General features: G+C 40.0%; 1 long non-coding RNA gene across 1 annotated transcript; it reads right to left on the reverse strand.

Moving 5' to 3' along the window:
- Positions 1 to 23,811: 23,811 nt before the first annotated feature.
- On the reverse strand, positions 23,812 to 24,493 carry LOC115567905 (uncharacterized). The gene is made up of 3 exons (XR_003981294.1): positions 24,448 to 24,493; positions 23,980 to 24,063; positions 23,812 to 23,854 (listed from the first exon to the last, which is right to left on the reverse strand). It is a non-coding gene; the product is annotated as an uncharacterized LOC115567905 (long non-coding RNA).
- Between the last annotated feature and the right edge of the window lie 284 nt (positions 24,494 to 24,777).

Consider the following 24,777-nt stretch of genomic DNA (forward strand, 5'->3'; position numbering starts at 1 on the left):
AAGGGCTCATTTCATAAAATGTCAGCATATCCCCTTCAGCTGCTGCATTATTGTTCAGGGACTTGTTTTTTAAAATTGGCTCAGTATTTATAAGTTCATATGATAGTGTTTCCCCGCAGATACAATGCAAGATTTAGTGTATCAGAAAACAATGGCATTTCATTTGTGAAAACAGGTCAAGAGAACAGGATCCCTTCCTTATATTCTGACTCACAGCAGAAACTCTTTGTTCCTGTGGGAACATGCTGATTTTGGGTCTGTATTCCCCTCTGATTTGTTCATACGCCTTTGGCAATGTCTGATAACACTCTCATTGTTTGATAGCATTGGAACACACACACACACACACACACACACACACTCACACAGAAGGATGCGCACGTGCACAGTCACAAACACACACACACACACACACATCACTGCTGTAGGAGGGGGACAAGTGTCAGCTGGAGGCATAGAAAGATATGCCGCCCCCGCTACACAGTTAATCTTAATGAAAAACGAGTCTGCCTCCAGACTGGGTACTTTGGCTGACATCCATTGATGTTCTTTCCTCAATGTATTTTTTTTTTATTTTATTATTTTTTTTATATTTATATATTTTTATAAAGCATCATGGAGCTTAAATTGAATGTGTTTCCAAGTCGGTGAAAACGGTACACGGCTATCTTATTTTGCTTGATTTATTAGATGTATAGTTGGTGCAGATCACCTGAAATATCAACCAATCAGTTATTCGTTATTTAAGTGACGTCACCCACAAGCGTTGAATTTAAAGTTTAAATCAACAAAAGATCGTTATCTCTAAATTGAAACGCTCAGTTCATTAGAACACATTGCCGTACATCATTTGTGTTTATTTACCATTGTATTCACTGTTTCACTGTTTGCTCTGACAACAAGTTATATTTTAGTACAGTATACATTACAGGATACCTGGTGGTGTTTTCTATTGTCATTTAAATCAGCCTCTAATTTTGATGGCGTGAGGGTTTTTGAGGATTTAATTGCAATAAATATTAATGTGAATTACTGGCTGCAGCTTTGTTTAGAGCAGCTGCTCGGGCTGGTGTTGTCAGATAAAGAAAATATTTAATGAAGGGAATTATTTTTGCATTACGAGGCAATATAAGGACAGAAGATGAACACGTGGTTATTGCAACTTCCTGCTCGTAGTACTGGGAGGGTTCTCACTAACTTCCAACTGCAAGCGCTGATGTTTGTCTCAGTCTTGTGTTTCAACTTACGTCTTAGAATAGTTTCACTCGAGGGTTTACCATATGTTTGTTTTTTCTCCTAAACATTTCATGGATTAATAGCACCCCAAATTACAGTGATAGCTGCATTCAATGTGCAATTTACAACCATCTCTACGGAACAATCTGGAAAAGACATTTCTATGCTATGCAATAACCTAAACTACACTTAATGTGCCGAAAAAACAGTCAATTCCTAACTGGATGTAAGTGATCGCTGTTGTGATTAGTCATACAATGAGTAATTCTTATGAATAATTCAAGGCAAAAAAAAATTTAAAAGTTGAATTAATTAATGCACAAATAACTCCATCATGCATTTACTTAAGTTAAAGAAAGGTCAACCAGATCCAGAAGCTATTTACCAGGGAGGTCAGAGAGTAACACAGGCTGTATTGGTTTCCACTCTTACAGTAAACAAGTGCCTTGAGCCGAGTCCTGACCTCTTGCGCTTGTCAAATGCTGAGCTCGGTGCTGTGACTTCCAATTTACTCTTCTCATTGTTGCAGCGCGGGTGGGGGGTTTAGACCTCGTCATGACTGGTCTGCAGACAGGCATGGAGCTGAGTGAAAGTGTCTTGTCCCTCCGGGAACTTCCTCTGGCGGCATTTCTTTTTCAGGGGCTCTTAGCATGACACAGTGCATTAAGGATCCAGAGTACATAAGTGAATAAGGGGGTTTGACCCCCAAGCCTGCAAATAGCCAAAGGCTTGGACACTTAATTAAATCCTCACAGTTCTGTTCACTACTCATTAATGTAAAGGATTACTCAGTTCAGACTAAGCCGGATCTTTGTGATTATGTGAATACAAACACTGCACAAATTGAGAATTTGGAAATTTCAGTTATTAATGTAGTCACTGTTTTCATATTTACCAAACTAACCCCGTCTTCAAGATTTGCTGAGGTTCACCGAGTGAAACCTAAGACCTTATAAGCCCCGTTCAATAACACATAATGTAATTTTACAGAGAATTATATTAGAATTATTATCATTAAAACATTCTTTTCAATAACTATAAATTTTCATGAAAAGCAAAGGCATTTTAATCTTGCATAAAAACCCTACAGTGTGTTTTGGATCATTTCTGAAGTAGACTCGCATTTTACATATTTCATTGAGAACATTCCATCCATGCAAATTTATAAGATTGAATAAATCTAAGTATACAGAGAGCAACCCCGTGATCATCGCAGTGACTCAGCAGCGCTTCTTCTTCAGTGTCTTCACAGTCTTAGGTAACCAAACCTCCTAACAATAAACCTAATTAACAATTAATCTAAATGATAAGTTCACTCAAAAATGAAAATGAAGCCATTATCTACCACCCCTTGAGACTCAGGTGAAGTTCTGATGTTCACAAAACGTTTCTGGGCCTTCACAGCCAAACCGCATTGCAGCATTCTGCTAAACAACTGAAGTACCTGGGAATAAAACTACTCCATACAGCTTATTGGGTGTATAACTCTGGAAGCCCTGAGATAAATTGATTTGAAAAGGCATTGTGGACCCACTTCAGCAAGGAGTGCGCTAACAATTTTAGCTGAGCTGCTACTGTAACAGTTTTGGATGAAAAAGGTGTGTAAATAATGCGGTTTTAATTCAATGCATGATCTCGGGGCTTCCTGAAACTTGGGTTAGACTGGACAAGCTGTAAGGAGCCATTTCATGTTTTACTTTAGTTCAGTTCAGCTCATTTGAAAACAAATCCCCTTCTACTTTAGGTGTTTAAGAGAAGGCCGCTTTGCTGAGAAGCTCCAGAAATGTTTTAGCAGTAATGACTGAAGCTCTACGAGAAGTATTGAACAGCCTCCTGACCTCAAAATCAAACTGCCACTAACAGCGCGTAAGGTCCCTCGACAACCCAGGATCAGATACAAAAACATTTATTCGGATTTGTAGAGAGCAAAAGTGTTACATCTTCTGCCGCATTCCACCAAGGGGGCGGATGGTGGGTGTTCAAAACACAGAACTTTGATTCCCGACACCAAGGAGTTTGCATCTTTAGGCTACAAAAAAAAAAAGCTCTTTGATTAAAATTTGGAAAAGATTGTACTTTTGGTTAAATGTTAAACACGTCATGTCTTTTGCCTCGAGTCGCAGTTCCATTTTTCAGACATTTAACCTTGGTCTCTCATTAATTTTAACTGAGGACTTTTAGTGCCTAAACATAACCAGAAATAAACATTAATTAAAAATCATGCTGTAGCCGTTTCCCTGCAGATGTTGCATTGGAATGGCAAATACATTATAAGTTTATCATGTAAAGCCAATATAAGCATTTAGCAGGCGTCCAGTCAACATGTGGGTTCAAATGGCTTCGTTACCAAATTTGATTCAAACAACCAAAAACCCACGATTTTACTTGAAGTTCCTCTTCAGCCATTGTTTTAAGCTTCTATATAACATGGATCCGGAATGGTAAATGCTCTTGAGCCAATGAAAAAAACACAACAACAACAACAACAACAACAACAACAACAACAACATTATTATCGAGAGGAATATTGGCGCTCATAGAACAAGAGCTGGGAGCAGAATTCCTTTAGAGACTTTATTGAAATGCTGTGGAGCAGAACGGCAAAAAATTATGCATCTGAATTGAGCCTGCTCCCTGAAAGGAAACTATTACAAGTATAGCAGTAAGTGTCAAGTCATGGTGATGCCGACTTGATGAGCTGTTGGACTTCCCTGAGAAACTTGATGAAGCCTCACGCCGTTTTTTCATGACGAGGGAAGGATTTAAATGATGGCAGAAAGTGGCGCTACACCACACTTCTGCAAAGCTATTAAGCCTCTGTGTCTTTTTTTATGTCGGCACATGAAGACAGAAAGCGATCCACGATAAGAAGCCATCTATGTGATCCAACCCCCCTCCCCCACACCCACACACACACTATTTTTGCTAGCGACTGTTCACAAGATGTGTTGAGTCAGTGCGATTTTCCCTAATTGGACGCTACCTGATTAAAATCGGCGGTTTTATGATGGGAAGTGTTTGTTGCGAGGCTTTGTGGGCGGCGTATTTGAAATCTTATCGGGCCGAGCGCAAAAAGATTGTCGGCCCGTCAAAAGACCTCACGCGCGCTCTCATCGCTTTATCAGAAAAAAAGCTCTAAAGCGCACCACCTTTCAAGTCATCAAACATCCATGTATAGGCCTTGAGTCTCGGTCACACACTTCCTCCGGTGTGTGTGTGTGTGTGTGTGTGTGTGTGTGTGTGTGTGTGTGTGTGTGTGTGCGCGCGAGTGTGTAGCGAAAGTTGCTGGTCTGAAGCAATTATGTGCCACAGACGAGCCTTTTGTTACACCACGACAAACCAATTTCCTGAATCTATGGCAGCCAAGTGACTCATCACTTCACTCATTCAGGCTCCTTAGCATACGAGTAACACATAGGGGCCCTTTCAAGTAAGCAATATTTCTTATCTCAATAAATCAATAACTGCCATCTGCACACATCCCACAAGATCACAGGGCTCTCAATTTATGCAACCGCCACTCGTTCCAAATAGCGGGGCGATCAAAATACCGAGGCAAAACCAGCTTCATAATGCAAGGATTGTTGTTAGGTGAACTAAATTGAAAGGTTCCATTAAATAGAGGGCGCCTCATCAGGTCTGAATAATAATGACATTGGTGCCCATCTCATAATAAGTCTTGGCTTTATGTGGCAGACAGCTTGAGCGGCCCCGGCTGAAATTGAATTTGGTTCATTTCCTTTGGCTGTCTAATTCTTTTGTGCACTTCTCCTCTACTTGGCATTGATTGTTACTCAAGATACTAGGTGCATCTAGGCTAACTTCCATCCATGGGTGCAAGCGCACGTGCACGAAGATGTGTGTGTTCGTGTGTTTGTGCGTACAGGAAAGCATCACAGGAATACAAAACCACTTAAAGAGACCCAAAAAGTAAAGAGGTATCCAAGTTTGATTCCCTCTGAGGGAAATAAGCATTCTGTCCACGTTCTAGGGGCCTTTCCAAATTCTTTACACATGAAAACCAACAGATTTAGTTATGAGATGGCGACCGGGCAGACATGTTGTTGTTGGATCCTGCCCAGTGCATGATGGGATTGGCTAAGGACCTCATGACCCTGAATGTGAAAACACTCGTGAAATGCAGAAAGACATGAATGGATGAGGGTGAACGGCCTCCATCTCATTAACGGTGATTTTCATTAAGGTGAGCAGCAGGCTGTGTAAAGCAAACAGCACTCTGACAAACTCAAGACCAAAAAACCTGGACAGACAACAGAGAACATTTTTGGAAAAAGCGCATGGTGTCGTCGAGACACAGTTGTTGTCATTGTTTCAATTTTGGACCCAGAGAGTACGTATTTTAGCTAATTAGAGAGTGTTGGGTCTGGTTCAGGCACTGACCATCAGTCATGACATTTTTGTCTAAGCCCTGGGACTCTTTTAGTGCCAGTAATCCTTTCTCTTTTTTTTTTCCCAGACAGCTGCTCCGGTATTTGCCCCCAGATTAGCACTAATGTCAATAATGATCACAGAGTGCGGGAAAAACATCCAAGATGGTCCGGCCAAGTCTTTAGTACCACTTTGTTTAACATGTCTCTGAGGATGTGGAAAATCCATAATTGGCGAAAACAATTGACTGTGATCTTTGGAGCAAGCGAACACACTGTACAGTGCATTGTGTGTAACGTGTAGAGCATCTTTATCTATTAGTACAATGTTTAACAGTCGGGCCACTGTCAGTGATGACGCAGACGCCTTCAAGGCCAATCAGTGACACGTACCTGTTCCGATCCGCAGGTGAAGTCATTCAAAAGCCAGATTTAACCACAGAGCAGAATTTTGTGGAATGCCTGAATCAAAAGCATTTATGGAACCAAATTGGCTTTGGATCTCTTACAGAATTCATTTCGGCTCAGCTTTCAACATTTAAAGATAGTAAAGCTAATAGTAGCCATGTTCTTCCTGCCTATATACACCGGCTGAACACCGCTCAGAGGAAGACCTGCGACTAATCATGGACAAGATACTAGCTCGCTAACTAATCTTGCATGCTTCCATCTTTGTATCTGCTTACATAAAAAATAGTGCTCCATAAAACTGCACACAATGATATCTATGGAATGTCTATCCCAAGTATTCAGGTCCTGATTTCTTGAAAGACACACTGCTGTTGCGTTTTCTCAAAATTTTGGGGGGCCACTTTGAGCACCACAAGCCAAGTGCCTTCCACTTCCTTTAAATATAATAATTAATATGAAATACATCAAAAAATATCTACATAAGAACCCTTTTTTTAGCTTTCTGAAGAATTGTCTCCAAGATATCTAGAATTCAACTTTTAAAATGAACTTCAGTACCTAACAACAACACCTAATAAACACTAAACTGATCAGATAAATCTGTGAGTAGTTTCATGTGGCCAGTAATGTTAGCTGTGTGAGCGTATTGGTCGGTGGTCCTTCGGGCAACAATCGATCTTTGACTGAAAACTGGCACCGACTTGGTGAGAGCACATTAATCAGATAATAGAAGAGAATGGTGCCACCTTTGACTACATAGTGTATGAACGATCCGAAGATGACCGCTGTTGCCTTGCTCATTGTTTGTAGTTTAGCAAATTGGGGACCAAAATCAGGAGGAGATGTCAGAACCCAACCCTGCCTCTGTATCAGGCATATTGGCATTAACCTTAAAGGAAATCTCCACCTTAAAATGATAAATGTTACCAGATCAACTGTACTACAAAAATGTCCCAAGACTTTAATACATTTTGATTTGAAATAGAAACATTTTTGCCTGCCGAGTTTGTGTGAAAACTTCCTACACTCCCATCATTCCGAATCCTTATCATTTATTGATGTGGCAGGGGGGTGAGAGGAAAAGGCAGCGAATTCTCACATTAATTGGGTCATACCTGAAGTGCGCTGAAGGAATTTGTAGTGAAATCCCATACTCCTGAGAGTGTGTGCTAAGTTCAGATAAGCCTCCACCGCATGGATTCTCCATCTTATCTCGAGCCGGCAATAGGGCTGCGAGATTGAATAATCTGGGGAAGGTTGGAGAGCAATAGTTCAGGCATCCATAGGCTCTTAAAAGCAATTTGACAATGCTTCCACACTCTAATAAGTGTGGCGAGTCCCCTCACTGTCAGCGGAGGGTGCCAAAATAAGCAGAGGTTCCTACTTGACATCCTCACTTACGGGAATATAAAACAACTAATAACTGTGGAGTCTGTTGTGTGCGGTGTGATGTCAGGGGCTGAGATCCTGGCGTCCGGTAAACCTGTATTACTGGTATTTAGTGCATGAGAGGTCAGTCCACCTTTACCCGCATGAATTATTTGCGTCTTCTTGGTACCGGTAAAATGAAGAGATTTAGATTTTCAGCTAAGGAATAAAAACAGTTTTTTTTTCCTAGATTGAGTCTCTGGCTGGATTAAAGAAATGTTTGTTATTTTTGCATCATCAAAGAAGTTCCAAATCAGTAATGTGTATATTTCTTTGGGCTCAACAATTTATTTACCTGTATCTGATTGCAGTTCAAGGATGGAATTATTCTACTGTCTATGTTTCTTATTATTCACAAGTCACATGAATGGACCAAAATAAACATCATCGCTTTAGTCCATCACTTGATACTTTGTCTTCCACAGCCAGTTGGTGGCTCTCAGCTGCAACCCAGTTAGCTTCTACTGAGACATAAACCAGAAAACAGGTCACAAGTACATTGTTTTGTTTTGAAAAAAACAGCTGTGAGCTGTAATTTTTAGTAATTGCTGCTCAAACTGGAGTAAATGGTGCATTTGTAGGGCATTATTTTCAGCTGTGCAGTTGGCAATTAGTGAGTATTTACAGCAGTGGACAGATGTTTAGGGTTTACTCAAAGTAACCTACAGTGCCTGTGTTCGTCACAATGAAATAACAAGTCACCAAATGTTCATCGATGTTTTTAAAAGGTAACACCACCAATTTTGAAGTGTGTTTACAGGCCTTGGTGAGTATAAGTAGTAGGCATAGTCCCCAAGTTGCATTATGGGTAATGTAGCACCTGGTCTTGAAAAGTAAGACGAATTCGTGGTTCTGGTTCTGCTATGACGATGTGCACATTTGTTTTAAAACTGTCCATACGGAGTCCAACAGTGAACTGCTTTTCATAACCCGATGCATACATTGCCCATAATACACTGTGGTCACTGAGTGACACCACTGGAGGCAGTTTATTAGATAAAATGCAGCTGTCTTGAGCCACGAAAGGTTTTATACTACTTTATTTTCTTACATATGCAGTAAAGCTCCCTGAGACCTACAAACACGCTTTATTGCATAACGTGTGTGGAGTTACCCTTTAATATTTGTTTTTATATATCGTTTTGTTAGATAATTAAGGTATTTGGCACAGAGGAATAAGATCTGTGAAATTATTCAGTGGTCATCATGTTTATATTCTCTTGTTTTTATTCATTTTACCAGCTTTTCTGTTAGTGCTAAGCAAACATGCTGATGATCTCTTACTGTTAGACCTGTATTCAGTCACTTTATGGTCTACACGAGCTGTTTTTGTGAATCCAGAGTTCGCGGGAGAAACAAATTGTGAAAAGATTGCAAACGCAGATCTTTATTAGGTTCATCACTGTCCTCTTGAAGACCACTGGAGTGTACAACCTGCCTATCCAGAGGAGGAAGAAGAGAGAGAGAGAGAGAGAGAAAAAAACACTGTACTTTTTTGAAAAATATATAAAGATTAGAGATCGTCAGAGAGCAAGAGGCTATGAAGTGTGAGCGAAGGAGCGGAAATTGAACCTCACTGCCACAGCACCAGTCAATCAGATAAATAACGGTATAATCGAGTTTTGCCCCTCACATGCATAATTCATATTACATTTAGCTTTAAACCTTTTTTTTTTCTTTTTCCCCCACTCAGAGTGACTTTCCTGCTAAGGACAAATTGTTGTGGATTTAAGAACATGATGGGAATTAATTTTCCCTCTGTCAACCCTGCTACAGGTTTTAGCCCAGAGGGATATTACGGCGGCCTCATGAAAGCCGAAAGAGAGAGTAGAATATCTGCGCACATATCAGTCTTTCATCCTCCCTTTGAACCTAGATTGCATCAATACTTCACATGGCAGAGCTGATTATTCCTCACAAGGATCAAGGTCATAAATGTATTACTCTGAGAATCAACCTTAAATAACACTTTAGAAATATATCGGACTTCAAACACTATCAGTGTTTTTTCTCTCTCGATTTAAAAAACGGCACTGGGAGTGATACTAAATCTCCTCGATCACTGTCAAGTGAGGCCTGTTTGTTGTTTCTGATGCTAAATAGTAATTCCGGTTTTGCCCTTTAGATTCTTTACACCCCTCCTAATGAATGATTATATCGCAGACGTAAGACCGCTGACGGATGACACCTCGCAACCAGCCAGATACCACTGATGTATTGAACCAGTGGGAGGTGCAGGAGAGTCACCTGGGTGGAGAAAAATAGAGTGTTTTCTTCTTGCTCCGCAGTCCTTGGCAGGTGTAGAGGCAGCTCACTCACAACTCCACGGACCACCTGCTGCCAAATCTGATTTAGTGCAGGGAAATATTTTCTCCCTGAGACCCTGCCTTCAGTTTAGAAGGCCAGGCCACATGTTGTGAAACGAAGTAGGCCGCCAAACTAAACGGGTTGTCATTTGCCCACACTGCGTAGCTATTGATTTACTGCTCCTTGCTGCTGGTTTCCTGGAGGGGACTGCGAGCTCTGAAAAAAGAAAAAAAAAAATGCCTGCACGCTCCATCAAAAGAAAAGGTTCCCCGGGCCAGACCTCCCATGAGGCTCGACTGCCAGCGTTCGGCACCACCAGGGGTTGGAAAAAAAATGATCAGCTAATACACAAGTGATGACATTAATTGAACATGTGTCATCACATCAGGCTAATAGAGCAGTTTTGCAATGAACTACCATCTGCAGCTGTGGCGAATGATTTTCATAATATTCACAATTAGAATAATAATCACATGAATTCAAGATTAGTACAAGTTATTATTCTTGTAATAAGTTTAAATTATATAGAATGCAGTGTAGTATTTTTTTACTGAAGACATCTAACGCGAAGTGACACAGGCATTCATTTCTGTACTTTTATAACCCCTCCATCAATGCAACACTGTCGCTATCTATCTATCTATCTATTTATCTATCTATCTATCTATCTATCTATCTATCTATCTATCTATCTATCTATCTATCTCAGAACTGGACTATGGCTTATGCACTACACTCCATTTGAAGGTCTAAGGTCATGCTATTTGTACGCAGATACCTGGTTGCAGAACTTGTGGGGATCCTTATTAAAATTACTTTCAGACATTTTTATAGACTAAATGCTTAAATATTGAATAAAGATTATTGTCGATGAAAGATAGTTATGAATGAACTCCAAGACTAGATCTTTTGATCATCTAAAAACATCCAGTTGTGGGATCACAGCATTACATGCGTGATTACTTCATTGAATATCACAGATGATTTATGAAAATCACAAGAATTGACTCAATATAATATTTTAAAATATGGATCTTTTTCTTATTCAGTTCTTCCTCATCAGTCCTTGTGGGTAAATGTATCCTCTCTTTTCGAACTGTTTTGGAGCAACAGCAGCCACAGTGCAGTGCTCAGGGACCGACTCCAGCTCTGAATCAGGCACATTTTCCAACACCTTGCATGCATGTCTCGGGGTGGAGAGAGAAAAAAAGCATGAAAACACGAGAATGCTCTGCAGATTTCACTCCAGCCAGCCAGGGCTTTCTCGCTGTGAGGTGATAGTGCCAACACCTAAGTCATTCAGACTGTAGGAGGTGCGATCTAATCCGACTCTGACATCGTCCGCATTTGAAGATCCAATAGCAGCCTGAGCACAATGGGAGCAAAATACATCCAGATCAGATCTCATTGAGCAGGTGACAAGAATTACATTGATATAACAGTTTTAACTACATCCAGACTGATCTGTGGGAGCTGCTGATTAGGGCTGGACCTCAACAATGTTTTTAATCATAGGTCTATAATGGTTTAGTCTATAAAATGTCAAATATTGCAAGAAATGCTCCTCACAATTTCCCAGACACAGAGATGACTTATTCAGATTGCTTTGCCCAAACAACAGTCCAAAGTATGGTGGCCCTGAGGGTCAAAACACAACATACACAATATACAGAAAACAACAATTCAGAAAACACAACATTTCCAAAACACAGCCAACAAGTGTGTCCCACTTTATACATAATGTGAAATGTTACTAAAATGTTTGTGTTTTGCTAAACGTCCTTACTTTTTGCGAAATGTCTTGATGTTTTGTGAAATATCTTTGTGTGTGTGTAAAAATAACTTTTTAATTATCAAACTAGTTTACCACTAATTTCTTTCAAACGTCTGATTAATTAATCAACTACTCGTTGCAGCTCTACTGCTGATTTTCACATCGTGCCTGAAATGTTACATTTCAGAATGGCAGATAAAACACATGCAAACATCTGATCTTCACATAAGAGATTTAGCAACTGGATTTTTTTGGCGAGTTTTCCGATTGTCTCCAACCTGCTAACCTTTTCCATCTCTAGTGTGAACGAGTGTTTAATCAAACAGCGGTGGAGGGTGTCGGATGTGGAGTGGAGGATTGCGTCAAAGCCCGCCGCCAAACCACGGCGTCATCTCAAAAACATCAGGCCCTTGCTTCAAAATCTCACACTTAAAACTCGAGCTTCATAGCCGGCAAATTGAGACACTGATGCGCTCCAATTATTTCAAAACAAGATTGTAATCCAACGTTAATGCAATCTGTGTGTGTGATTAGTGCTGGTGGCCGAGGTGCAGACCGGCTGCACGTCGCGTATGATGAACCCATTACACGCTGCCAGGGCTGGTTATGGAAATAAACTTATAACAGTGCTACCTGATGTTGCTGCCCACTGAGACCGAGGGAGGATTCGCATTCATTTAACAGCCCTCCAATTAGTGCTGAGCCCGCATCATCATCAATTCACATACTAATTGTCCCGCTTGGCTCGCATAGTATACCACCATCTGTGCAGATCCTCTAACTCTTGAGCAGGTTGTTAATTTTCGGGGGAGCGGAGAAAAGTGGTTGTGGATGTTCGGCACTTGCAGGTATACACATTTGCAGTGTGTGAATTAAGAGGTTTAGAACTGTTGTCAAAACTGACAGCGTCATTTATTACTTATAATGCAAATATAAATTGTTATTAGCTAAATCTGTGCATAAGTTTTTGAAATGTACAAAGTTATATGTAACTATTTACATTTAAATGCAGGCAACGCCCCAGGCTCAGGTCTGCCTGAGCTCCTCCAGCTCAATGAAAAGCTGCACTGCCTGCTCCACATTCGGCACTCTTCTTGTTGTTTTGACTCATTAAACACAAAAACGCCTCCACTACACACTAAACACACAACATAACACACTAACTATGCACTCCAAACACGCTAAATGTCACAAATCTCCCAACTCTCAAAACTCGCGATCTCTGTCGCTGCCCCTCTGACCGGCACTGCTGCTTTCACTTTTCTGCCCCGACCCTTCCAAATCTTCCCCCCCGCCCTTAGCAACCAAATCACGTGATTTGCCATGTAATTTTGTGATTGGCTGGTGTGGTGCCTTTTTCCACCAATAGGAACATGTTTTTTTTGCTTGCACTTTCTGCTTGCGGACACGTATAAACACAAAGGCTTCAAAGATAATTGATTAAGGGAAAAACACACCGTAAGGTTTGTCATTGTAATTGGAAATGTACCTCACCTTTTCCGTGCCCTTTTCATTGTTTGGTGTTACATATTTCCTTGCAAATAACTCATTATAAGCTGACGGTTTGACCCCACATCGAGATGTTCCCGGCGTGGCGACAACAGAAAACATTTACTTTAGCATGAGACATCAACGGGCGGAGCTCAGGTTTTTACAGCCCTTCAAAATCAAAGACCGAGGCTTCCCTTTGTAGCTGCCATTTTGCGTTTATGATCAAAAATCATACAGCGAGAAAAAAAAAACCTCCTTCACAGAAAAGGTCAATTTCTCTGCCGACCGTAGCCTCGACGGAGCAGAACATAAAGGCTGCGAGACATAAGTTCACTTTTCGTTCTTTGAGGGGCTGTTGAAAGTCTTTTTTCTGAGGGGGGAGACGAGAAATCACAAACTGAGGCAGAAGTATAAATTTATGAGCTGGAGAGAAAAAAAAAAAAGGGAAATGACATTGAAAAGCATTGCAGCGGCTTACAGCAAAGTTAAACGCATTCCACAGATTTCTAATGAAGATCAGCTAATAGCTAAAAGGTGACAGAAAGTGTTGAACAGCACTCAGGGGAAAACATATTGTGTTGGATTGCAGTGCAACTGTGGCAGCTGCTGTGGTAAACTGCAAACAGAACGGGTGAACGGAGAGCGCGTGTTGCTGTTTACCCTTCAAGTTTAGTCGAGACCTTGAAGTGACACTTAAGTGTTTTCAGAGCTTACATGGAAGGTGGGTGGCTGTGAAACAGACCTTACAGGTTTGATAGAGGCCACATTGCAGAGCAGTCTTTTAAAAACAACCTGTATTTCACCATGTTGTCGATGTGAAAGGCTGCATACATGCAGCTCCTGCTCCTGCTCTGAACTCGTACATCAGCACAAGACGGCAGTTATTTTTGTAGAACGGAGAAAAAAATAAATAAATGTCTCTTGCCTATGAAAAAATTAAAAGCCATTTGCGGTTTACAAACATCGCAGAATTGATTAATTACTTCACCATTAGCATTATTGTTACAGTAGACTGGCTCTGCGGATACAAACATATCAATCATGTAGTCTCGTATCTCCGTCTCAGGGCGGAGGACTCAAACTATAACTGCCAGTTATAACACAGAATTAAAACATTAAGATCTCCTGTTAAATATGACGTGACTGGATCCTTTAATAGCAACACAGTAGTGATGGCACAGTTTCGTCTTTGCTGTCACTCACATTGCAAAATATAAGAACTAAAGCACTGATCCACAGTTTGTCCAGCTGTGTGTGAGGCTGCAAGAGGCAGTAGTAAACCACAAGGCATTTCTTTTTAAAAGATATAATATGCAACATTTCCATATTAAAATGTCTCCAAAAACCTTTTATATATTTTGTGACGGTGGAAATAACCTTCTCTCCTCACATTTCCCTGTGGTATTAGTCTTGGCACTGCTGTCGCAAACATAACATTAGCCACACGGCTACTGCTAGCAGCCAAGTTACCATGCAAAATAAAAAATAAAAAAGTTATTCTAGTTGCCTCACCATTTTCTGGGACTTGCAACCAGTGTAAAGAATGCCTCATCCTGATTTGGTTGCGCAATGGCAGACACGCTTCCTCTAATTCACATTTAATTCTTAAAATTTTTTCGGGGAATAATCCAGCCCAGTCTACACCCAGATGGTGTAATTCTTCTACAGACATACACTATGCAGTCAGTATTTACTCAAGAATTATAAGTTAAAGTAAAAAAATGTGTCTATTACAAGGTTAAATTGTGCACTTTGATTTTTCTAAATGTTTTCCAACAATGGGCGAACCCAGAGAAATCAGTAACTTTATTCATGGTAGCAGTGTGTTTCAATAAAATATTATTCTGTGAATATTTCTGCCTGAATCACAGATCGATCAGCTTGAATCATTTAACAACGAAGACAGCAACTCCCATGATACCACCCTGCTTACATCTTTTTGTTTTGTTTTGAGACCCCTCGCTGCAAAAATTGTAACCTGTGCATTTATATGAGAAAAACAAAACAAAATGTGTAAAAGAAATTGCTTTGGAATACATTCACATTTAAGAGTAGGTTAAGTAGATTTCACTTAAAAACAGGTGCAGGGGATCAAATTACTCTGGCGACTCCTTTAATGTTTAAAAAAAAACAACCTTGAAACAGATCACAGAGCGATGCAATATCAATTCTTAGTAGGCATGAGTCAAATGTAATAAGAGTGTTTCAAAGAGTGCAACGAGAAATTGGCAGTTAATCAGTTAGACTATAGAATCTGGATCACTGATGTCAATCCAATATCCACCAAGTGATTTACACCAGTAGGCCTATCAGCACTCAGTACCAATAGTGGATTGGATCTGTCCCAGCTCCTAAAAAGGAAAACATATTCAAGTCAGAGGCAGTTCTCATTCATCACGATGGATTTAAGTTCTCAGCATGATTTTCCAAATTCCAACATTTAATCAAATACATCAGAAAATCAAATAAGCAGCTACAGGGAAACTTCCAAACTTTGCCCGCAGCTTTTCACAGAACTATTTTTTGAGCAGTTCATGTGTGTATGTTTCAAGATGTCTGCTGTCAAGTGTGCTTCTCTGAACACATTTCGACCTGACACCCAGTCCGATCACGCACCCCATCCAATCCCTTAGCTGGCTGCAAAGTAAAATGATTCAATACATCCAATAAGCTTTTCTCTTTCTTTTCATTTCTTTTCATTTGAAGCCGGTTGTGTACTGCCATCCTGGGTCAGTCAACCCCATTTCAAGTGGCTCTCCTTCAATCTATACCACAAATTTCCTCTGCGGTTTCTCCCTTTTCAAAAAGTCACAGGGCCTCGACATTGCCGTTTCACAAAAACACAAAAGAGAATAAATCCTTCTCAAAGATAACAGTTCATTGTGTCAAAGAGGATTATTTACAATAACGCCGAGGCATTGTTCGCCCTAGATTGTTGTTTCAAGATATTGCCCTCCGTGTCAGTGAACGGGAGGAATCAACTTCGCAGGAGCTCCTACAGGCTGTTATTTAATTATCGCTCCATTCTTCAGGTTGTACGAGTGCAATAGATTATTAAACGCATAATAGGAGACGAAGGAAATATCTCACATTCCTCGCTCTTGAGTTTGAACTATGGACATTAGCGAGAAGGGACGGACAATAAAACCGGACATTAAAAATGTCATCCTCCACTCGGGCTCCTCTGACACGCATTAGACCAGTAAGCACAAACGTCTGAAGGATAATGCTCACATTAGGGCTTGATTCATTCACTGTCCCTATTCATAGCCCATAGTGAATATAACTGTGTGTGCATTACATCCCGCTTCATGGAATCCTTTTTGCGGGGAGCAAATGTGCGGCATAGATCACCAAACAAAAAGCTTATGGGAAAGGCCCTGATTAGCCTCATGATTATCCCCCATTCAAATCATAGGGATTAGTCCTCTAATATGAATGGCACCATTAACCTTGGCACATTTGTGAATCATTTCCAGGATGTTGGGCTTTTTCAAATATGTTTCTGCGTGTAATGTAACAATGGAAAAGTAATGTAGCCATGTGGCAGGGGTTAGCTTGGATATATGTATCGATTTTCTATCTTCCATTCGCTGAAAGTGTGAGCTGAAGACATGGTCATGCCTGTGATGTTCATTACTGCTCAAAGACAATTATGGAGTGAGAACTTAAGGGTAGCAGAGGGTAATCCTTTTACCAGGCTCCCTCTGGGCTTTCCAGTGGGCTGCTTGATTCAGGATATTGACTCCAACCACTCTTGTCTGGCCCCAAAATTACCTATTGATTTACCCTTTTGACAGTTGTTAGTTGGAAACTTAATCACAGCGACCTACATTGTCATATAAAGTACATTGTTGTTCAGCACTAGCTGCTGGTACCCCCTTTTGTGTCAGGGCTGTAAGTATTGCTGCTATCACAAACATGGGAAATCAATACATGCAGTACACACGCTCACTTTTGCTTACAGATGCGCAGACCTTTATGTAAATCTGTCCATAGTGATTCTCAGCAAAAACAGAATGTTTTTAAAGCAACGTGTAGAAATGGCCTCTAAATATCTAACTGTGTACTGGTCCTGGTACCACCTTATTTCTAAAAAAGCCATAAATATAATAAATATTGAATTTGTAACAGCAGCTGCTAAGCACAGAGTCATTTTAGTCCTGAAATCATGACAAACTGGAATTGTGTAATATGCTCAGAAGTCAAACATTAAGAGGCTTTACCGGCTGTTTCACTGCCAGTACGGAGGCAGAGAGCATAAAATAAACACATGGCCGGCTTGACCCAGCATCATGACCTCTGTTGTCAAATGTTTTAAGCATGACCTAAAGCCCTGCCAGTTCCTCTCTGTGTGATGCTGACCTTTGACCTCTGAACTCACTGGCAGGAAAAAAAAGGAAAATTTGAAATTGAGTTTAATATATGTTTCTCAAGGAATATATGCACAACAAAAGGGAATAAGTCATGTATGTTGTTGATATTTGCCTATTTAAAAAGGCATAGTTTCCAAATACAGACTGTGTACATTTCTCCTTGGATTGAATGTTTTGATACTTCCATAGTATATCAATAGAGCTACACCTGCTTTATAATTTATAAAAAAAAAAACATGCTTAAGTACAGTACTTGAGTAAATTCTTCTCCATCACTGGTTATACCAAATTTTGAAACAAAGATTTAAAATGTGTACTGCATGTCTGTATCATTTCCAAATAATGGTTATTGGTCTCCCATCACTTATAAATCACTTCCCAATTTGAAAAAAAAGTCCAGACCAAAATATCATCAGTGTATGAGTGTGCAAAATCATTATCCGTAGAATCAAAGATGGGGATTGGCGTCAGAATGATATGTTCCTATAGACTATATTGCTGATTAAAAAATATTTCGGTACTGACACTGACAATATCTCAAAGTGTTCAAATCCAACCAGGTTGCCCCCTAAGCAGCATCCCATTTACTATTAAGTGCACCATGTTTACTTTCCCCCCATTTCATTGGAGTGTCTGAATGCTGAGGGCAAAAATTGTGCTCTTCATAGAACCATTAAAAGAAGCTACTGGCGAAAAATAAATAAATAAATAAAAATAAGAAGAATGAGGAGTTTCTCAAGCTACAGTACAAAAGGAAGACTGATAGAAGAGTCTTTGGTGCCAAGTTAGTGAGGGCAGCACTCGAGCTTTTTCCAGTAAGCAGTAAACTAATTCAGCCTAATGTACATATACATCCTCAGAGCCACATGACATAGGCCAACTCCAGGCGTTTGTAGACCTCACTATATAGCTCAACAGTGAACACCCTAATCACATTAAGCTAATGCATATACACTAGCTATAGCCAGGAAGAGACCTCAAATCAGTGTATGACATGGCTTTTATTTTAGCGTTTCAATAAAAAAGCATTATAAAATATAGACCTGTATTTTTTTAAAAACTTAATAGGGCAAACTGACACATACAAGCTGGTTTCCACTGCCATTAAAATGTCTGTGGAAACTGATAATAATTGGGTGCCTTCACACGTCTCTACTTAACATAAATACCTTGATTTTTTCTTGATTCTGCTGATTAAAGTAAATGACATTAACATTCAGCGGAGCCCCTACACATGAACACCTACCACCTGGTTAGACCTTTATTTATGCAATTCATCTCTGTGGGAATCTTGTGGAGCCTGATTTGAAATGTTGTTGGGCGAACTGTATGAGATGTCTAATCAGTCAATTTAATTGAATTAACCACTAGAAGTGCTAAAAAAAAAAAAAAAAAGAAAAAGGTAAAAAAAAGGGCCTTGACCAATAGATGTGTGAAGATTACAGGCTTTCAAATACTTAACCAATCAAAGTCTTCAGAGGAGTGTGGCAGGCCTTTTATCTGCACGAGTGAGGGTTTGATTCATTTGATCAATCCAGCTCTCTGAATGAAAATGAACGTTTGTGTGTTGCTGCATTCGACCCTACGCTGAACACAAACCTGATGTTTCACTTTCATGGAGGTTAGAGCAGCGTTTTGTTTAGTTTTTGTGAGTGTGTGAGCAGCGCTCACCAGGGGAGGATATTTAGTTTCTGTACAGCTCAATTTCTAAGTTTTAATTGTATCTCTTTCAGCTCATTGGCCAATCTTCAAAGAGTCCACATTAAAAGCATTTAGACATGCAATAATAAAGCACATGACTGATGACATACAGTCCACATATCCATACAACAAACATACACACATTTAACCCACATACATATCCATACAATATACACACACACACACAAACACACACACACACACACACACACACACACACAGTTGACATTAATAGCCTACCAATATCTGACACCCATACAAACAATGCAGTACAATAGTATATTAACTATGTTTTACAGTCAGTTTTCTAGGGTATAGAAACCTGATATAACATGTGCAGATTTTTAGTACTGTGTTAAGCATTTGAAGTTAAAAATATGAGTTAAAAAATAAAAAATAAAAATCACCACATTTTATTCAGACTTTTGGCAAGTTGCCATTCTACAGAAGTTGCTCAACAGCAAAACCTGTCAATCATACATGAAAAAGGTGGTACCCAGGGAGATTTGTGACAGCTGAGAAATGTCTGTTTGAACTATGAAAATAAAGACAGAGAATATAAGGTAAAAGATTCTGTGGCACCTTTGCCTCTTTTTTTTTCTTCATCTGGGGAGTTTTTGGATACATTTATCAGAGCTAGGAGCCAGATTAGCAAAACAGCTAACATATAATTACAAAGCCAACATTTTCAGCAACATATTGAACATTAAAACTGATGGGATTTGCCAAAACTAAAAATCCAACCCCATCAGCTTTGGAGACTGGAGGTTACATTGGGGATGTTACGTTGCGTAAGAGTCATATACTGCACTCCATCAGATTTGTTTTATGAGGTTGCCGGTGTTGTCTCCTTACATTTTGTTTCACATATAAGATTTAGCTCAAATTTAGTAAAGCAAGAAGAGGTTTCTGAACAGCCACGACTGCAGAGCACAGAATATATACCTGTAGTATCATAATGTTGAAATGTTACTGAATATATAATTAATTAATGTTCAATAGGAAAGTATAAGACCACGAACATCTTGGACCTCAAAACTCCACATGGAATTATTAAAGCAGTAAATCTTTCTAACAGTGTCAACAACAATCTGCAGTTTCCCCGTCTGACCTGAACAGGATGTTCAGGGTTTCCTTTCATGTTTGAGACTGAATGAGTTAGAAAGGAATAATGAGAGGCGATTTAAAATTGTTTTCAGCTGTGAATTCATGTAAAAAATAAAAAAAATAAAAAACTTTATCAAAGCACTTGTCCTTTCACAAGCCCCAAGGCAACAGACATCACTCAACCAAGGTATCTTCAATATTAAAAAGAAGCAAGAATCTTGCGCATTGCTGCTTTGGCTGAAAGAAAATTCATTTTCTCTTATTCAAAAAGGGTATTTTATGAAAAAAAGTACAAAATATGACTGTTCACATCGATAGACAAAAACATGTGGGATGGCAATTGGATGTTAAAAACAGGCGCAGCTTCACATTTCAAGTGGAAAAAAAAGGTCATTCTGCCCACCACAACATTAAAGATTTATATTGTTTTCCCGATTTTTTATATATATATATTTTTGTGCAGCAAGATGCCTCTCAGCAAGTCATGATATGCTCGAATGTATGTTTTCTCTCCCTGCTGGATCTAGTGGGGTTTTTTTTATTTTTTATATCCATTACCGCAGGCATTAGCGGGGTGTTTGCACTCTGCACTAAAGCTTGGTGGTGTAATAAACTCTTAATTTTTCACTCTATCTGACAGAGTATCATTAAGCTGGGCTATAAAGGAGGGATAGCAAATAAAAGCTCTGCATTCTTATAATAATTTGCTGCACAACTTTGGTAATAATAATAATTATACCACTGGGAGGCAAAGTCGAGCATTTCTCAGCGTTAATGCTGCAATGCACGCCACTGATGATGTTGTATTTTCGTGGCTTTGCCTGCGTGAGTTGCTGGCGAGAGGCCTGCGATATGGGAGTCTCTCTATTCTGCAGCATGGATTCTGAAAATTAGATCGAGGATGTGCAAGATGAAATATTACATGTTTTGTGTGAATATTTTCACTTGATATAGGGTGTGTTTTTGTGTTTTTTCTGAAATACTACATCCAGCCCAGAGGTATAAAACAAAAAACAAAAAAACAAGATTTAGATTAGTTTCTGGATGATTCATTTCGCCCGCATTTACTCTGGAAACAGACAGCGGCTGCTTCTGCCAGCCTGGGAGGCACGGACCGGAATGAAAAGCTAGTTTGGAGATGATATCTGTCCATCGCCAAACCATGGAGATTACAGCCATGACAGCTGTTGTGGCGAACGGCTTACAGCTTTCAGAAGTACCTGCAAAGAGATGGTCGCGATAAAAATAAATTACCTGTGTGATGGCTGATGGCTTAAGAACACTGCCTCATTTCATTACCCCCCCCCCCCCCCCCTGCTAACAGAACTGTTATCTGATTTTGGTTTGGGCAAAACTGATAGAGATTTTTAACTAAATGTGTTTCTCATTTTACGCCTAATAGGTGGTGTGTGTGTGTCTCTAATGTTTTAATCTCGACATCCCCCAATCATGTCACCAATCCTCCAGATTACGCCGTGATGAGCATGTCCGTCAATCTGGCCCCAATTTAGCATGTTTTTATGTTATACTGCGCCCAAGGCTACCCCTGTGGCTACAGCGAAAGACAAAAGGCCGAATTCTTGGCTCGCTGTCGTGATGTCTGATGTGACCATGTGGTTGTGCTGGTGCAGTGTACTCGGCTCCATTCCTCTCTTTGCACACTCAGCCCGTGGAGCTGAGCTTTAAAGGCAGGGCCTTATCAGTGTCCTCCAGGTCCTGCACCTCCACTGGAGTCTGTATCCTCGGGGGGTGTTAAAGCGGAGGGGAAAGTGATGTCTGGCAGCAGAGGAAGAGGAGGGAGACAAAGAAGTGCAACGAAGGAGAAATAGGTAAGGAAGAAAAAAAGAAGCAGAGGGAAACAAGGTGTTGGGGGGGAAAACAGAAAGTGTTGATTTGGTGTGTGAGATGGTTAATAGTCTCCTATCCCCGCTGTGACACCTTCCATTCTGAATTGCACTTTATCCCCACCATCTCCTTCAATGTGGGAGGATTAGAAGAGTCATCATAAGCTATATTTTATGAATTCATGATATTCTGTAGAAGATGGCTGCCACAAGAAACAGAAGGTTGGCCAGTGTTTAGCAGTTTGTTGTGGCTCAGTGACTGATGAGATTAATTGTGTAGTGTCATTTTGTTTCCCTCTAGATTAAAAGGAGACATTTTATGTCATTTTATTCTCACTTTCAGGTTGATAATTTTATTTTGGGTTACTACTAGAATAGGTTTACACGATTTGATGCAAAAAAAAAACGCTTTTTCTCATACTGTCCAGTGCTGCAGCTCACTATCTCCCCTCTTTTTGAAACACTTTGTTTAAGCTCCTGTCTCTTTAAGGCTCCCACCCATCAGTCTGCTCTGATTGGTCTGCTAACACACACCTGAGCAAGCACCATAAAACAACAACAGAGCAGCTGTACTAAATCAGTGCTTACGTGCCAAACTAGTCACTAGGGCTGTGTCCAAATTCAGGGGCAGCATCCTTCAAGGACCCGTCCTTCGCCGCCAGCAAAGGCAGGGTCCTTAAGAGAGACCTGCAGGCAGCGTCAGCCTGTTGTGAAATTGGACGGTCTACCCTTCGCAGCATTTCCTGGTTGCGTCACCAGATGTTCCCGCCCCTACCCGCACCTCACTATTTCTGGTGAGGTAAGGTCCGCGAAAGTGACAAGAAGAGTAGTTTGAAAAGTTTGACTGTCAGATCTGTTTGAGCTTCAGGATTTCCTTTTCAATCCTCGTGCTTGTGGAGGAAGAGTAGAAGCGGCTCTGGTTTATCTCGGGCTGAGAGGACTATGGAGAGGTAAACCTGTTATAGAACCCACAGTAATGTTATCAATATAATCATTATTAGCTAGCTAACAGTATGGGCTCATTAACATACCGATACATTACGTTAATGCTGACATGTAAACTGCTGATCGCCACATATGGTTTTGATTTATATTTTAAAGGCATTGTATTTAAAATGTTTGGTAGATAGTTTTGTTATTATATATATTATTATTATAATTAGAGTATGAAATTATAATTCTTGCCTCTTTCTTAAAACATTCTTAGTGACATGGCAGCCGTCGATCGAGTCAGAACTGCAGACCCAGTTGACGGACGATGTGGTGGACAGAGGAGACTGGACCCCCAAACACCCTGAGTACCGACCCAGATGATGTCCCACTGACACCATCCAGCCCAGCAGCACTGCAGGGACTCCTGCTCAGCCTGTTACTGTCCATCATCTGTTACTGTTTTAATATTGTTTTTAATAATATTTTTTTTTGTTAATAGTTAATAATAATCTGTAAATAGTTATTTATGCTGTAATTTTGTAAATAGTCGTAAATGTTAAGACCTTAATAATAAAAGAAAACATTCAATCCCTTGTTGTCCCTGAAAAGTAGCACTTGATGCCGTTTGCTGTTATAAATTGTACTTAAGCTTTAAATACCGAATGGAATAGACAATGTGTTACAATAAAACAATATTTTATTTCATGAATTATATAAAATGAACAATTATGAACAAATAATTTAAAAATAACTCATACATTTAACTAAATAACAGAAATAATGTAAGGATTGTCCTCTGGAGCAGAGAAGAGCCTCTCCATCCTCTCTGCAGCCTCGTGTCCTTCTTCATCCTCCCTCCTCGAAGCAAGAGAAAAGGTAAACTCAAGATCACATTAACACAGGGATGCAAAGATTTACAAAAAGTGACATCAGGACTGACAAATCGGCTATTTATTATTTATTATTATATATTATAGCCATACTCCCGTCCAGCCGGCGGAATGTTTCGCCCTGTGAACAAATGTTGTTCTGACTTCGGACAGTGATGTAGCTTCTCTGTTTACTCCCTAAAACACGATGAAATGTGAAACACACCAAAGAGTTCTAATACAGCAAAATAATATAATCATAAGGATAATAATCATAAACATAGCTCTTTATTCCAACGTTTAACTAGACTTTACACGGATCACAGCCTGATCTAAATCTGTTCATCTTGGTCCATTTATGTACATGAAGTAAAACGAGTCTATAACATCTCCGCAGTCACAATACGATATACAATATAAGTCAACCCCTGAACGTCTAATGGTTGAAAGTAAAAGGCATTAAGTTGAGCATTACCAACGTATTTTAACTGATATTTTGAGGTTTTAAGGTCCCTTGAAGTTTAACATATCTGGCGTTTGACGCTCAAATGACTAAAAACGGAGTATAGACCCAATACTTACATTTGAATGCGAGATCTGCGCCACTTGAGGTCGCCATTATTTATTTATTTATTTCTTCTCTTTAGGCGCGCAATGAATCTTGGGCAATTTGTAGCCGCGAAGGATAGTAGCGGTGTGTCCTCCAGGAACAGGCAAAAGAAGGAGGCATTTGTGGGGAGCATTTGGAGCACACTTTGAATTTGGACAGGCTTCGCGCGGCTTACTGACGTAATTGCACTTCAGATACGCACTCCGAAGGATGGTGCCCCTGAATTTGGACACAGCCTAGGTTTAAGTTTTCGATGTGACTCCATGATGCATTATGAGGTCACAGAATTAAAGGTGGGACTA

This window comes from Sparus aurata, chromosome 17 (genome assembly GCF_900880675.1).
Source record: "Sparus aurata chromosome 17, fSpaAur1.1, whole genome shotgun sequence".
In the NCBI taxonomy this organism is placed as follows: Eukaryota; Metazoa; Chordata; class Actinopteri; order Spariformes; family Sparidae; genus Sparus; species Sparus aurata.